Source organism: Pseudorca crassidens, chromosome 9, assembly GCF_039906515.1.
Source record: "Pseudorca crassidens isolate mPseCra1 chromosome 9, mPseCra1.hap1, whole genome shotgun sequence".
In the NCBI taxonomy this organism is placed as follows: Eukaryota; Metazoa; Chordata; class Mammalia; order Artiodactyla; family Delphinidae; genus Pseudorca; species Pseudorca crassidens.
In genome coordinates this window covers 98524679-98540771 of record NC_090304.1, presented here as the reverse complement: position 1 = coordinate 98540771, position 16093 = coordinate 98524679, and the positions used below count along the sequence as shown (strand labels likewise).

At 40.2% G+C, this 16093-nt stretch overlaps 1 long non-coding RNA gene across 2 annotated transcripts in view; it reads right to left on the bottom strand.

The window, feature by feature from the left end:
• Positions 1-15882, bottom strand: part of LOC137230976 (uncharacterized) — a 268957-nt gene extending 253075 nt beyond the window's left edge. Inside the window, exon 1 of one of the 2 annotated variants that reach the window (XR_010946328.1) lies at positions 15763-15882. This is a non-coding gene — a long non-coding RNA (uncharacterized lncRNA). Of the gene's footprint in view, positions 1-14405; positions 14829-15762 lie in introns of those variants that run through there. The other variant, XR_010946327.1, reaches the window with a different exon arrangement.
• Between the last annotated feature and the right edge of the window lie 211 nt (positions 15883-16093).

Here is a 16093-nt window from a genome sequence, read left to right as displayed (position 1 = left end):
TCCCAGAGAATCAGATTATGAAGGCTAGTGTTATTTGACTGCAGGACTTCAACAGGCCTGGGGGAAACAGAGACTCCACTCTTGGAGGGCACACACAGGTAGTGTGTGCATCATGACCCAGGGGAAAGGAGTAGTACTCCATAGGAGACTGAACCAGATGTACCTGCTACTGTTGGAGGATCTTCTGTTGAGGCAGGGGGGTGCCTGTGGCTCACCATGGGGACAAGGATACTGGCAGCAGAAGTTCTGGGAAGTACTCCTTGGCATGAGGTCTCCTGGAGTCTGCCATTAGCCCCACCAAAGAGCCTGTAGACTCCAGTGCTTCATGGCCTCAGGCTAAACAACCAGCAGGGAGGGAACTCAGCCCCACCCATCAGCAGCCAAGTGGATTAAAGTTTTACTGAGCTCTACTCACCAGAGCAACACCTTGCTCTACCCACCAGCCATCCATCCCAGCAGGCAGCTTCCACAAGCCTCTTAGACAGCCTCATCCACCAGAGGGCAACAGCAGAAGCAAGAAGAACTACAATCTCGCAGCCTGTGGAACAAAAACCACATTCACAGAAAGATAGACAAAATGAAAAGGCAGAGGGCTATGTAAGAGATGAAGAAACAAGATAAAACCCCAGAAAAACAATTAAATGAAGTGGAGATACGCAACCTTCCAGAAAAAAGAATTCAGAATAATGATAGTGAAGATGATCCAGGACCTCAGAAAAAGAATAGCGGCAAAGATCGAGAAGATGCAAGGAATGTTTAACAAAGACCTAGAAGAATTAAAGAACAAAACACCTAGAAGAATTAAAGAACAAACAAACAGAGATGAACAATACAATAACAGAAATGAAAAATACACTAGAAGGAATCAATAGCAGAATAACTGAGGCAGAAAAACAGAGAAGTGACCTGGAAAACAGAATGGTGAAATTCACTGCCATGGAACTGAATAAAGAAAAAAGAATGAAAAGAAATGAAGACAGCCTAAGAGACCTCTGGGAAAACATTAAATGCAACAACATTCACATTATAGGGATCCCAGAAGGAGAAGAGAGAGAAAGGACCCAAGAAAATATTTGAAGAGATTATACTCAAAAACTTCCCTAACATGGGAAATGAAATAGCCACCAAAGTCCAGAAAGCACAGAGAGTCCCAGGCAGGATAAACCCAAGAAGAAACACACCAGGACACAAAGTAATCAAATTGACAAAAATTAAAGGCAAAGAAAAATTATTAAAACAACAAGGGAAAAATGACAAACAACATATAAGGGAACTCCCATAAGGTTAACAGCTGATTTCTCAGCAGAAACTCTACAAGCCAAAATGGAGTGGCATGATATATTTAAAGTGATGAAAGGGAAGAACCTACAACCAAGATTACTCTACCTGGCAAGGATCTCATTCAGATTCCACGGAGATATCAAAAGCTTTACAGACAAGCAAAAGCTAAGAGAATTCAGCACCACAAAACCAGCTCTACAACAAATGCTAAAGGAACTTCTCTAAGGGGGAAACACATGAGAAGAAAAGGATGTACAAAAACAAACCCAAAACAATTAAGAAAATGGTAATAGGAACATACATATCAATAATTACCTTAAATTTGAATGGATTAAATGCTCCAACCAAAAGACACAGGCTCACTGAATGAATACAAAAACAAGACCCATGCATATGCTGTCTACAAGAGACCCACTTCAGACCTAGAGACACATGCAGACTGAAAGTGAGGGGATGGAAAAAGATATTCCATGCAAATGGAAATCAAAAGAAAGCTGTAGTAGCAATACTCATAGCAGATAAAATAGACTTTAAAATAAAGAACGTCACAAGAGACAAGGAAGGACACTATAGGAAGGATAGGATAGTGATCAAGGGATCAATCCAAGAAGAAATAGCAATTATAAATATATATGCACCCAACATAACAGCACTTCTATACATAAGGCAAATGCTAACAGCTATAAAAGAGGAAACTGACAGTAACACAATAATAGTGGGGGAATTTAACACCTCATTTACAGCAATGGACAGATAATCCACACAGAAAATTACTAAGGAAACACAAGCTTTAAATGACACAATAGACCACATAGATTTAACTGATATTTATAGGACATTCCACCCAAAAGGAGCAGATTATACTTTCTTCTCAAGTGCACATGGAACATTCTCCAGGATAGATTACACCTTGGGTCACAAATCAAGCCTCAGTAAATTTAAGGAAATTGAAATCATGTCAAGCATCTTTTCCAACCACAATGCTATGAGATGAGAAATAAATTAGAGGGGAAAAAAATGTAAAAAACACACACACATGGAGGCTAAACAGTACATTACCAAATAACCAAGAGATCACTGAAGAAATCAAAGAGGAAATCAAAAAATGCCTAGAGACAAATGACAATGAAAACACGATGACCCAAAACCTATGGGGCACAGCAAAAGCAGTTCTGAGAGGGAAGTTTATAGCAATACAATCTTTCCTCAACAAGCAAGAAAAATCCCAAATAAACAATCTAAACTTACACCTAAAGGAAAGAAAGAAAGAAGAACAATACCCAAAGTTAGTAGAAGGAAAGAAATCATCAAGATCAGAGCAGAAATAAATGAAATAGAAACAAAGAAAACAATAGCAAAGATCAATAAAACTAAAAGCTGGTTCTTTGAGAAGATAAAGAAAATTGATAAACCTTTAGCCAGACTCATCAAGAAAAAGAGAGAGAGGACTCAAATCAATAAAATTAGAAATGAAAAAGGAGAAGTTACAATCGACACGGCAGAAATACAAAGCATCATAAGAGACTACCACAAGCAACTCTATGCCAATAAAGTGGACAACCTGGAAGAAATGGACAAATTCTTAGAAAGGTATAACCTTCCAAGACCGAACCAGGAAGAAATAGAAAATATGAACAGACCAATCACAAGTAATGAAATTGAAACTGTGATTAAAAATCCCCCCAGAAACAAAAGTCCAGGACCAGATGACTTCTCAGGTGAATTCTATCAAACATTTAGAGAAGAGCTACCACCCATCCTTTTCAAACTCTTGCAAAAAATTGCAGAGGAAGGAACACTCCCACACTCATTCTACAAGGCCACCATCACCCTGATACCAAAACCAGACCAAGATACTACAACAAAAGAAAATTACCACCAATACCACTGAAAAAAAATGGATGCAGAAATCCTCAACCAAATACTAGCAAACAGAATCCAACAACACATTAAAAGGATCATACACCATGATCAAGTGGGATTTATCCCAGGGATACAAGGATTCTTCAATATCCACAAATCAATCAGTGTGATACACCACATTAACAAACTAAAGAATAAAAACCATATGATCATCTCAACAGATGCAGAAAAAGCTTTTGACAAAATTCAACACCAATTTATGATAAAAACTCTCCAGAAAGTGGGCATAGAGGGAACCTACCTCAACATAATAAAGGTCATATATGAGAAACCCACAGCAAACATCATTCTCAATGGTGAAAAACTGAAAGCATTTCCTCTAAGATCAGGAACAAGACAAGGATATCCACTCTCACCATTATTATTCAACATAGTTTTGGAAGTCCTAGCCACAGCAATCAGAGAAGAAAGAGAAATAAAAAGAATACAAACTGGAAAAGAAGTAAAACTGTCACTGTTTGCAGATGACATGATGCTATACATAGATAATCCTAAACATGCCACCAGAAAACTACTAGAGTTCTTAAGTGAATTTGGGTAAAGTTGCAGGATACAAAATTAATACAAAGAAATCTCTTGCATTCCTATACACTAATGATGAAAAATCTGAAAGAGAAATTAAGGAAACACTCCCATTTACCATTGCAACGAAAAGAATAAAATACCTAGGAATAAACCTACCTAAGGAGGTAAAAGACGTGTACTTGGAAAACTATAAGACACTGATGAAAGAAATCAAAGATGACACAAACAGATGGAGAGATATACCATGTTCTTGGATTGGAAGAATCTATATTGTGAAAATGACTCTACTACCCAAAGCAATCTACACATTCACTGCAATCCCTATCAAATTACCAATGGCATTTTTGATAGAACTAGAACAAAAAAATCTTAAAATTTGTATGTAGACACAAAAGACCCCGAATGGCCAAAGCAGTCTTGAGGGAAAAAAACGGAGCTAGAGGAATCAGACTCCCTGACTTCAGACTATACTACAAAGCTACAGTAATCAGGACAATATGGTATTGACACAAAAACAGAAATATAGGTTAATGTAACAAGATAGAAAGCCCAGAGCTAAACCCATGCACCTATGGTCAGCGGGACTATGACAAAGGAGACAAGGATATACAATGGAGAAAAGACAGTCTCTTCGATAAGTGGTGCTGGGAAAACTGGACAGTTACATGTAAAAGAATGAAATTAGGCCTTCCCTGGTGACACAGTGGTTAAGAATCTGCCTGCCAATGCAGGGGACATGGGCTCAAGCCCTGGTCCGGGAAGATCTCACGTGCTGCAGAGCAACTAAGACTGTACGCCACAACTACTGAGCCTGCACTCTAGAGCCCGCCAGCCACAACTACTGAAGCCCATGTACCTAGAACCTGTGCTCCGCAACAAGAGAAGCCACTGCGATGAGAAGCCCACACACTGCAATGAAGAGTAGCCCCCCCTGGCTGCAACTAGAGAAAGCCTGCGTGCAGCAACAAAGACACAACACAGCCAAAAATAAAATAATAAATACGTGTATTAAAAAAAAAAGAATGAAATTAAAACACTCCCTAACACCAAACTTAAACTCAAAATGTGTTAAAGACCCAAATGTAAGACTGGACACTCTAAAACTCTTAGAGGAAAATATAGGAAGAACACTCTATGACATAAATCACAGCAAGATCTTTTTTGATCCACCTCCTAGAGTAATGGAAATAAAAATAAACAAATGGGACCTAATGAAACTTAAAAGCTTTTCCACAGCAAAGGAAACTATAAACGTGATGAAAAGACAACCCTCAGAATGGGAGAAAATATTTGCAAATGAATCAATGGACAAAGGATTAATCTCCAAAATATATAAACAGCACATGCAGCTCAGTATTAAAAAACTAACAACCTAATCAAAAAATAGGCAGAAGACCTAAATAGACATTTCTCAAAAGAAGACATACAAATGGCCAAGAGGCACATGAAAAGCTGCTCAACATCACTAATTATTAGAGAAATGCAAATCAAAACTACAATGAAGGGGCTTCCCTGGTGGCGCAGTGGTTGAGAGTCCGCCTGCCAATGCAGGGGACACAGGTTCGTGCCCCGGTCCAGGAAGATCTCACATGCCGCAGAAGGGCTGGGCCCGTGAGCCATGGCCACTGAGCCTGTGCGTCCGGAGCCTGTGCGCCGCGAAGGGAGAGGCCACAACAGTGAGAGGCCCGCGTACCACAAAAAAACAAAAAAAACCCAAAAAACTACAATGAGGTATCACCTCACACCAGGTAGAATGGGCATCAATCAGAAAATCCACAAACAACAAATGCTGGAGAGGGTGTGGAGAAAAGGGAACCCTCTTGCACTGTTGGTGGGAATGTAAATTGATACATCCACTATGGAGAACAGTATGGAGGGTCCTTAAAAAACTACAAATAGAATTACCATATGACCCAGCAATCCCACTACTGGCCATATACCCTGAAAAAACCATAATTCAAAAAGACATATGAACCCCAATGTTCATTGCAGCACTATTTACAATAGCCAGGTCATGGAAGCAACCTAAATGCCCATTGACAGACGAATGGATAAAGAAGATGTGGTACGTATACACAATGGAATATTACTCAGGCATAAAAAGGAACGAAATTGGGTCATTTGTAGAGATGTCGATGGACCCAGAGACTGTCATACAGAGTGAAGTAAGTCAGAAAGTGAAAAACAAATATCGTGTATTAACGCATATACGTGGAACCTAGAAAAATGGTACGGATGATCTGGTTTGCAAAGCAGAAATAGAGACACAGATGTAGAGTATGGACACCAGGGAGTGAAAAAGCGGGGGTGGTGGTGGTGGGATGAATTGGGAGATTGGGATTGACAATATATACACTAATATGTAAAAAATAGATAACTAGTAAGAATCTGCTATATTAAAAAAATAAAATAAGATAAAATTCAGAAAAAGTTTCGAATTTTGCCTTTATCACCAATGGTCACATAAACTTGTTTTGTAATCATGTCAGGATGATGTAAAGATTAATCTGTTTTTGATGATAATAAAAGTGAAGTAGAACTTTAAAAAAAAAAAAAAGAATCTGCCTATCAATGCAGGGGACACAGGTTCAATCCCTGGTCCAGGAAGATCCCACATGCTGTGGAGCAACTAAGCCTGTGTGCCTCAACTACTGAGCTCGCACTCTAGAGCCCGTGAGTCACAACTACTGAGACCACGTGCCGCAACTACTGAAGCCTGCACGCTCTGGGGACCACGTGCCACAACGAGAAGTCACCACAATGAGAAGCCCGCATACCTCAACAAAGAGTAGCTCCCACTCACCACAAATAGAGAGAGCCTGCACACAGCAATGGAGACTCGGCACAGCCATAAATAAATTAATAAATAAAATTTTTTAGTATTTTAAAAAATAAATAAAAGTACAAGTTGCGTCTTTAAAAAAAATTGTAAGAAATCTTTTTTGATGTGTCAAATCATTTATAACTTACCCTAATCCATGAATGCTAAGGTTGCTTTTATCCTTGCCCATAACCCTTTAAGGATCCCCCACAAACTACAGGACAAAGTCCAAGCTCAACTTGGCATTCATGCCCCACCATCATCTGGTGATTCCTACCTCATGGTCGCCCCCTTCTCTACATGCATCCCTCCCTAAGAATATGCCTTTCTCCTGCTTGCTTCTGCTTATACTGTTCTTCACCCTCCTGTGATACCTTCTCTCATCTATTTACCAAACTCTACCCACCCTTCAAAATCTGGATCAAGACCCACTTCTCCTTCAAGGACTCTCCTAATCATGCCACCCAAAAATGAACATCCTCTGCTCTGTCTTCCCATAGGTCTCACTGTTGGCGTTAGTCATTTGGCGTGTAGCACACCCTGATATTTATTGATCATTGATTCATTCATTCAACAGATATTTATCTCATCAGGCCTCTATCATATATTAGCAATATTCTCTTTCCATACTTACACTTGATCTATTTGATCTATTTGTTTATGTTATAAATTCTTTGGGGGAGAAAACTAAGATTTTAACCTTATTTGAATGGTCTATGAAAATATATATATATAACAATCAAAGAAAATGTGGCCTGTTTCATGCCTCTGTATTGTTAAACATATTGTCCCATTAGCCTGGAACGCCCTCTCTCCAGCTCTTATTATTCTCGTCTGTCAGGCAAATTCTTCCTACTCTTTAAATAGAAGGCTTAGGCTGATCTGTCCTTCCTCTGGGTCTCCTCTACCTCTAACATATTGCTCTTATCTGGCTCTCATGGTTTTCTTGTTTGTCTTGTTTGGTGAATGATTTCCCCTCCTAAAACCACTAACAATGATATCCTATGGTATATTTAAGTACTTTACATTCTTCACAAGAAAAGCACTAATTAAATTCATGCAGGTGTTGTAGTCATTGTTTTGCCCAATATATCTATGAACTTTAAATGCACATTCTCATGATTCGTTCCTTATGTATCTAAAATGTGTTTCTTCCGTTTTTACCCTCACAACATCCCTGTGAAGTTGCTATGAAACAACCCCATATTGCATTTGAATTAACGAGTCCCACAGTTTTGTGTCTCTATTTTGTTTTACATATTGTTCCACTTGCCCACAATGCCCTAAGAGTAGAAAGAGATGAAGTGAATTAATCAGTAGAACATACTCAATACACACTGAAGGTCCCTATATTATTGCTCATATCTGCCATTCCTTGGGTACCGCAAGTGATATTTAGAAACAAAGAGGAATTAAGAAGCTTGATTTTAATACCAATTCTGAGAAATCTTGAAGATTGAGAAAGGTGATGTTAAGAATAGATAGCCTACAGTGGTTAAACTGGCATTTTCTAAGCAAACTACCTTGATTCAAACTCCAGCTCCACCTTTTTCTAGTTGAGTGTCCTTAGGTGTTATTTTATAACTTTTATTCTCAATTCCTTTGTCTATCTAGTGAAGATAATAGAAGAAACTAACTGATAGTATTGTGATGAGTCAAAAAGAAACATACATAAAATAATTAGCATGCTGCCTGGCACAAAGTAAGCATTCTATAAGTAAATAGATGCTATTTATAAATATTATTGTGTCAAAAGACCAGAAATAGACATATATCTTCATACTTAAAAAGAAAAATAAATTCTGGAAAAAGCTTAATAGTGAACATGATATAGACAGAATCCTAGAAAATATTATTAAACAATGACTTATGAAGAGAAAGAAGTGATCCCTTTAGGTTAGTATGTGTTCATTATGACTAAGTCAAATCCACCAATCTTATTTCCTATTTGAAAATGATTATTAGAGTGATTATACCTAATGAAGGTAGTGTATCTTCATTTTTTGTAATGTTTTATACTCTTTGGTAATTTCTTTAGAAGAATATATACAAAATGAGAATTCTGTTAGGTAAGCTGGTTAAAAATATATCACTGGCCATGATAGCAGGTTTGTCCTCCTATGGTAAATAACTAGGAAACTGGACAAAAGCAGTGAAACTATCATTTTCAGACATTAGAAAACAGGCAGTGCTTGATTGTGATCCCTAAGAGATGCAAACTAGATGAGCCCTGTGGTAGGTGAGGCATTCTGTCTGAAAGCATTTCCAAGGCCATGGTACAGAGAGAAGCAGCCCAACTAAAGCATAGTAGTCTTGCTGAATAGAGGAGGTAGAGATCAGTGTTTGAGTATGCTGAGGCAGCTGGAATTTGTGGAATAGCGTACCACAGAAAAGGAATCTACACAAGAAAAGAGATCCAGAAATTTGCATAGTGATCCTCTTGAGTCTTTCATTAAGTACTAAGCTTCACATGCTCAAGAAGAAGTGCTATGAGGCCAGGCAAAGAACAAATACTGAGGAGACGTAAACTCAACATTTCTAGAGCTCACATGAGGCTGGGAGACAGTCAAGTTCCAACCAGCCCCCCATGGAGAGAATCTGTTGATCCTTGGGGCATTCAATAGAGACTGAGAAGGGTCACACCTTAGAAATATGGTAAAACTATCCCATGGGTAAATTTATTTTAAAATAAATAAACCTACTTTTTAAATTATTGAAACAAGTCCCAAAAGGATCAGGCTGTTCCACAAGTAACCTAACAGCTTGCCACAAGAACATTCATCACTCCTTAAAAGAAAACAACACAATCTAAACTGTTACAATCACAATCTCCAACACCAATTGGACACCCAACATGAAGAAGTTGCATGATATGTAACCCATAACCAGTAGAACATTTTAAAATAATAATACAAGAAAAACAACAACGGAACAGATAGAAACAATGAAGGTAGCAGATGAAGACTTTTAAATGGCTAATATAAATATGTTTGAAGATTTAAAGGAAAACATAAAAGTAATGAAATAAATTAAAGAGATGAAAAAGAAGTATAATGAAACTTCCAGAGCTGAAAAATATTATATCTGAAATTTAAAATTTACTAAATGTACTTACTTGATAGCAGATTAAGCACTGCAGGGAAAAAAACAAACAAACAAAAGAAAACAGTGAGCTTTTAGGCAAGCAACAGAAAGAGAAAAAGAAATGCTCAACTCTTAAGACAATATAAATCAGTCTAATATGTGTGTAAGTGGAGCACCAGAAAGGGAAGCATAAAAGAATATTTAAATGAATAAGTCAAAAATTTATCCAACTTAGTAAAAATTATAAACCCACAGATTGAAAACACCCAACAGAGAGCAAGTAGAAAGAAAAAAATTAGAATCATCATAGTGAAACTGCTATAAATCATAGGTAAAGAGAAAACTGTAAAAGTATCCAGAGGAAAAAGACATATCCAAAGAAGTAAAGTAAAAATGACTGCAGACTTCCCCCCAGAAATAATGCAAGCTAGAAGGGAATTGAATGACACCTTTAAAGAAAATCAGTCAACCCAAAATTCTATATTTATTGAGAATATTCCTCAAAAATAGAAGCAAAATAAAGACATTTTAAAAAAAAGCTGAAAGAATGTGTCACCAGCATATCTGCACTCCAAAAACAAAAAAAAAATGTTAATGAAATTCAGGCTGAAGAAAAATGACACCAGATGGGAACTCAGATCTACATGAAGAAATGAAGAACGCCGAAATAGTAAATGTATGAGTAAATACAAAATATATTTAAATATATTGAATTTGTAAATTAAAACATTCCTCCAAATAAACTCCAACCTCAGATGATTTCACTGGTGAGTTCTAACAAACCTATAAGGAAGAAATAATATCCATCTCACAAAAACTTTTTCAGAAAACAGAAAAATGCCAACTCATTTCACAGGATAGCAATATTATGATACAAAACCAAATAATGAAATTACAAGAAAAGAAAATTTCAAACCAATATCCTTCAAAAATATAGACACAAAAATCTTAAACTATTAGCAAATTAAATTCAGCAATGTATAAAAATAACAGTGCATCATTACTAGATGAGGTGTATACCAAGAATGCAATATTGGTTTAACATTTTAAATTCAACCACTGAAATTTACCTTAGTAACAAAGTAAAGGAGAAAATTTTATAATTATCTACACTTCTTATAGAATTCGACAAGCAGATTCTAAAATTTATATGGAAATGCCAAGAGTCTTTAATATCAGTAGTGTAATTTTAGATAAAGAACAAAATTGGAAGATTTATACTATCTGATTTCAGATTCACTATAAAGCTACACTAACAATGCAGTGTGGGATTGGTGTGAGGGTAGCTATACAAATCAGTGGACAGTACAGAGGGTCCAGAAAAAGACCCACACATTATTTGGTCAGTTGGTTGTTCAACCTTTTGGTCAGTTAACTCAAACAGTTGAATTACCAAGGTAATTCAATGGAGGAAACAGACTTTTCAAAAAAATGGTGTTAGAATAACTGGAATTTGTGGGGGAAGCCATGAATCTTGACTTTTACTTTACATCACACACAAAAAGTAACTCAAAATCAATCATCAAACTGAACATAAATTTACAACTACAAAACTTCTAGGAGAAAACACGGGGGAAAAATCCTATCAACCTTTGGGCAGCAAAAATTTCTTAGGGCAAATAAAGCATTAACCATAAAAGAAAAAATGATAAATTAAACCCATCAATATTTAAAACTTCTGTTCTGTTCTTTGAAAGACACTGTTAAGAAAATAAAAAGGAAAGCCACAGACTGGGAGGAAGGAAGGGAGGGAGGGAGGGAGGAATAGATTTCTCTTTCTCTCTCTCTCTCTCTTACAATTTGATAATGAGAAGATGAATGCAAACAACCCAATTTAGAAATGGACAGAAGTCAGGTCAAGCCACATGTGACAAAGCAAAGCAGAAACTATGGCAGAGGGAAGAGGCGATGTGTCTTTTTTCTTTTGGGGTTCTGCTCTACAACATCAGTGATAGGGAAAACCTTTTTAAAATAAAAATGGACACAAAAGATTTGAACAGCCACTTCACAAATGATGATATATAAATGGCCAGTAAGCTTATGAAAGAAAGCTCAAAATTATTAGTCATCATCAAAATAAAAATCCATTGCACAATGAGACACCACTACACACAATAACAGGTGTTGGTAAGTATGCAGAGCAACTAGAACTCTCATACGTCGCTGGTGGAAGGACAAAATTGGACAACTCTTGGAAAACTGACAGTTTCAAAGTTAGCACATATTTAACTTATACCCTAACAATTCCACTCTTAGGCATTTACCCAAGAGAAGGGCAAGATAATGTTCGTACAAAGACTTGTACACAAATGTCTGAGACTGATTTAACCACAATACCCAAATGCGGTAATGAGATAACCCAAATGTCCATCAACAGATGAATGAATGAAGAAATTGAGATAGATTCATATAATGGAATACTCCTCAACAATAAAAAGAACAAACTACCAAACTACTAATATAGACTCTGCCACACGAACGAATCTCAAATATGTAACACTGAGTAAAAATAGCCAGACACAAACAGTACACACTGGATGATTCCACTTGTATGAAACCCTAGAACAGGCAACACTGTACTTATCCATAGTGACAAAAAACAGGGTTGTGGTTGCCTGGGTCCAAGAGCAGCGAAGATTGCCTGCAAAGAGACATGTTAGGTAATGAAAATGTTCTAGATCTTGATCGCGGTGGTGCTTACATGGGTCCATACATATGTCAAAACTCATAAAAGTGTCCACTTAAAATGAGTTCATTTTAATGTATGTAATGTATATGTAAGTTATACCTCAATAATGTTGATTTTAAGTAATAAGATTATATAAATTGGATTTAAAGTATTGGGTTTCGTCCTCAACCTTGCCTGCATCTATACTCTTATAGAGCAAGATGTCATGTTTTGTTTTGTTTTCTCCAAATTTTTATTGTGAAAAAATTTAAATACACTGGAAAGTTGACAAAAAACCAGTACAGTGAGTACCAGTATAACACCTAGTTTATGTATTGTCCTTTTTTTTTTCCTTTGGATAGAACACTTGAAAGTAAGTTGTAGACATTTTTTCACTTCACCCCTAAAGGCTTCAGCATGCATCTCTTAGCAATAAAGATTCTCTCCTACATAAGGACAATGCCAATAAAGAAATCATGTTTACCAGATGGATTGGTGACACATAGTTGGGGGAATGTCTTATTTGTTTATTCAGCAAATGTTCTTTAAGCACCTACTGTGTGCTAAGTATTTAAGGCTATAATGGTGAAGGAAAAAAGTGAGGTCTCTATTCTCATGGCATCATCGTCTTATGGGTGAGGCAGATATTAATCAAACAAGTGGAATGCACAATTCTAAGGTGAAGGAAACCAAACAGCTCCGTGCGATGGATCATATAAAAAGGAATCCGACTGGGTGCGTAATGATGAGTGGGTAGGATTTATCTAATGGAGGGGTGCACTTTGCATTAGGAAGTCTGAGTTGGGGCGGGAAGCATTCTGAAGAGGCTAAAGGAATATCCGAGTTCGGAGCTCTAAGAACAAGGCAGAGAGTGCAACAAGATGAAGCATGAAAGATGGGAAGCCGTGTCCGAGTACATCCTGAGAGCAATGAGAGCCCCCAGAGGAGTCCTGGGCAGGAGCAATGAGGTCAGACCCTCTGGTGGTGGTCCAGCGCTGATACCACCGTCCAGGTGAGAAGATTGGCTGCTTATACTAGACCAGTGGCCATGGGGAGGCAGAAAAGTGGATGTATTTGCTAAATAGGAGGTAAAACGGGTAGTAGTTGGTGAAGGTTGGACACGGGGGATGAGGGAGAAGGTGGAATCCAGGATTCCAGCCAGGTTTCCGCCTGGGACACCTCCATGGGTGCAGCATTCTTCACTGAGATAACTACACAAAGGTGTAAAAGCAAACTGAGAGGAGGGTGGAGAAGACGGGAGATGTATGGAATCTAAAGTGCCTGGAGGACCCTGATACGGGAAGTCCCAATTACTAGCACCACCTGAAGTCTGGGAGAGCTGGGCTGGAGCTCTACTACAGCCACCATCAGGACAGAACAAATGATCAAAAGCTCTGGGGGTAACACGTATACACGGAATCTAAAAAAAAAAAAACAGGTTCTGAAGAACCTAGGGGCAGGACAGGAATAAAGATGCAGATGTAGAGAATGGACTTGAGGACACAGGGAGGGGGAAGGGTAAGCTGGGACGAAGTGAGAGAGTGGCATGGACATATATACACTACTAAATGTAAAATAGATAGCAAGTGGGAAGCAGCCGCATAGCACGGGGAGATCAGCTGGGTGCTCTGTGACCACCTAGAGGGGTGGGATAGGGAGGGTGGGAGGGAGGGAGACGCAAGAGGGAGGAGATATGGGGATATATGTATATGTATAGCTGATTCACTTTGTTATAAAGCAGCAACTAACACAACCCTGTAAAGCAATTATACTCCAATAAGAATGTTAAAAAAAAAAACCTCTGGGAGGATGAGATCACAAAAGCACAGTTGTGCAGGGAGTAGGGCCCAGGACAGAGCCCAGAGGAGAACCGGTAGATAAGGCCCCGCCAGAGGAAGCAGGTTCCACAAAGAACAGTGATAGAAGGAGAGCCCAAGAGGTGGGAGAACGGGCAAACGTTATACCACAGGGGCCAAGGGAGGGAAGAGAGCATTTCAAAGAGGATACAATTGCAGACGGCACCCCTTCTAACTCAAGGTTCCAGACCCACGCAGGAGGCCAGTGGGAGGGTTGTGATAACATCTCACCCGATCGAGTACTTACTGTACGTTCTAGACACTGTTCTAAGCACCTTCCGAGAATCCTCTGATTTGATCTCTGCAACAGCCGCAGTGGGAAAGAACAGAAACAGCACTGCTCTAGCTCTCCTGCCAGAGCGGGAACTAATACAGGACTCCTGGCTCCCATTCCGGTTCTCCTTCCCCTACGCCTTTTCCTTGGCCCAGACCATCTAGCCATCGACTTCTCCAAACTGCTCCCCTCCCCCACCCATTCTCTGCACCACGGAACGTGGTGTTCACCAAGATATCTGAGACTTTGGACCTCTGGGTCTCCGTCCTGGCCCACCCTGGAGCCAGCTCGCTCTCAGGCCAGAAGAAGAGGCAGCTGTCGAGTAGCTTCCAGGGCAAGAGCATCTATTCCTGCAGACACCGGCGCAGCGCCCCTCCCTGCCCCACCTCCATGATGCAGTTATTATTCCACAGCTGGGGGCAGAACTTCTGCAGGAGTTATTATCTCTGCAACCTGAGGCGGGGGGTGGGGGGGGGAGGGATGGACAAGGGGGAACAGCTCTAGCTGCGTCCCCTGCACTTCTTCCTCTCCCTCGCCATCCCATCCCTCAGATTGGCATCCTTCTCCTTCCTTCCCGGGCCTTATATAGTCATGCGCTTTCACAAGTCCCAAGGCAGACTGTCTGCCAACCCCTCTAGCCACTCCGCTGCCAAGGCGATGGCAGAGGCGAGTTGCAAACTCCGCGTCGGAGCCAGACACCGAATATATCTATTTTCTGCTTCTCCAGCAAGGCACCCGAGACGGCCTGGGGACCCTGGGTCCCTTCCCAGCTCGCGCCACAGGCACTCCACAGATGCTTACAGGGACACCAGGATGTCGGGGGGTGGGGGGTGAGGGGTGGGCAGGGGCCTCGGTGCCCAGGACTGAGGGAGTCGGGGGCGGGCTGGCCGGTGCACTGGGACGCAGGCAGGTGCGAACCACCGCCCGGCTCCCTCTCGCCGCAGTGCGCGCAGGGCTGCGGCTCTTTGTGTCTGCGGCTCGGCTCGCAGTCTGCGCTAGACTGGGTGGGGTGGGGAAGCCGGAAGCGGCAAATCAGCATCTGGGTCTTGAAAAACGCCTAGAAGTGTGGACATTTTCATTAGAAACCCTCGCACATTTGGGGAGAACAAGTCTGCCTGGCCAGCGGCCTTCCCCTCCGGCCCCCTCCCTCCCCCACGCCCACTCCCTATCGCCCGGCCTCCCCCCTCCCCGGTCATCTGGATCTCGTTGTTCTTGCATTTCCCCAGCTGCCCTTCTGCATTTGCAGCCCTGCACGTGCACAGACACACCCGTGCTCATGGCACCCACCCTGCGGCCCCCTTTACCGCGACCACCTCACGCTGCCACTCACAGATCCGTAAGGCAAGGATTCCTTCCCTGGCTCCAATCCCCTTAACAGAATGAGCCCTTTATTCCAAAGGAGGAAGAGAAAGGGCCTTGGGTGTAGTTAACAGGAGCAAGAGAAGCTACCAGGAAGGTTTTTTGTATGGGAGAGTGCGTGGGCCGTTGCCGTGGTTTGGGATGTTTTCATCATTTCTCCCCAAAATATACTATATGAGCAATCTAGTTCTCCACTTTGAGGGCTTCCCTGAAAGAAGACTGTTAAAAGTTCAGAGAACACAATTAACAGTATGTTTTCCCCTCACTTCACCTAAAGGCCTTTTGCTACATTCAGTTACTGT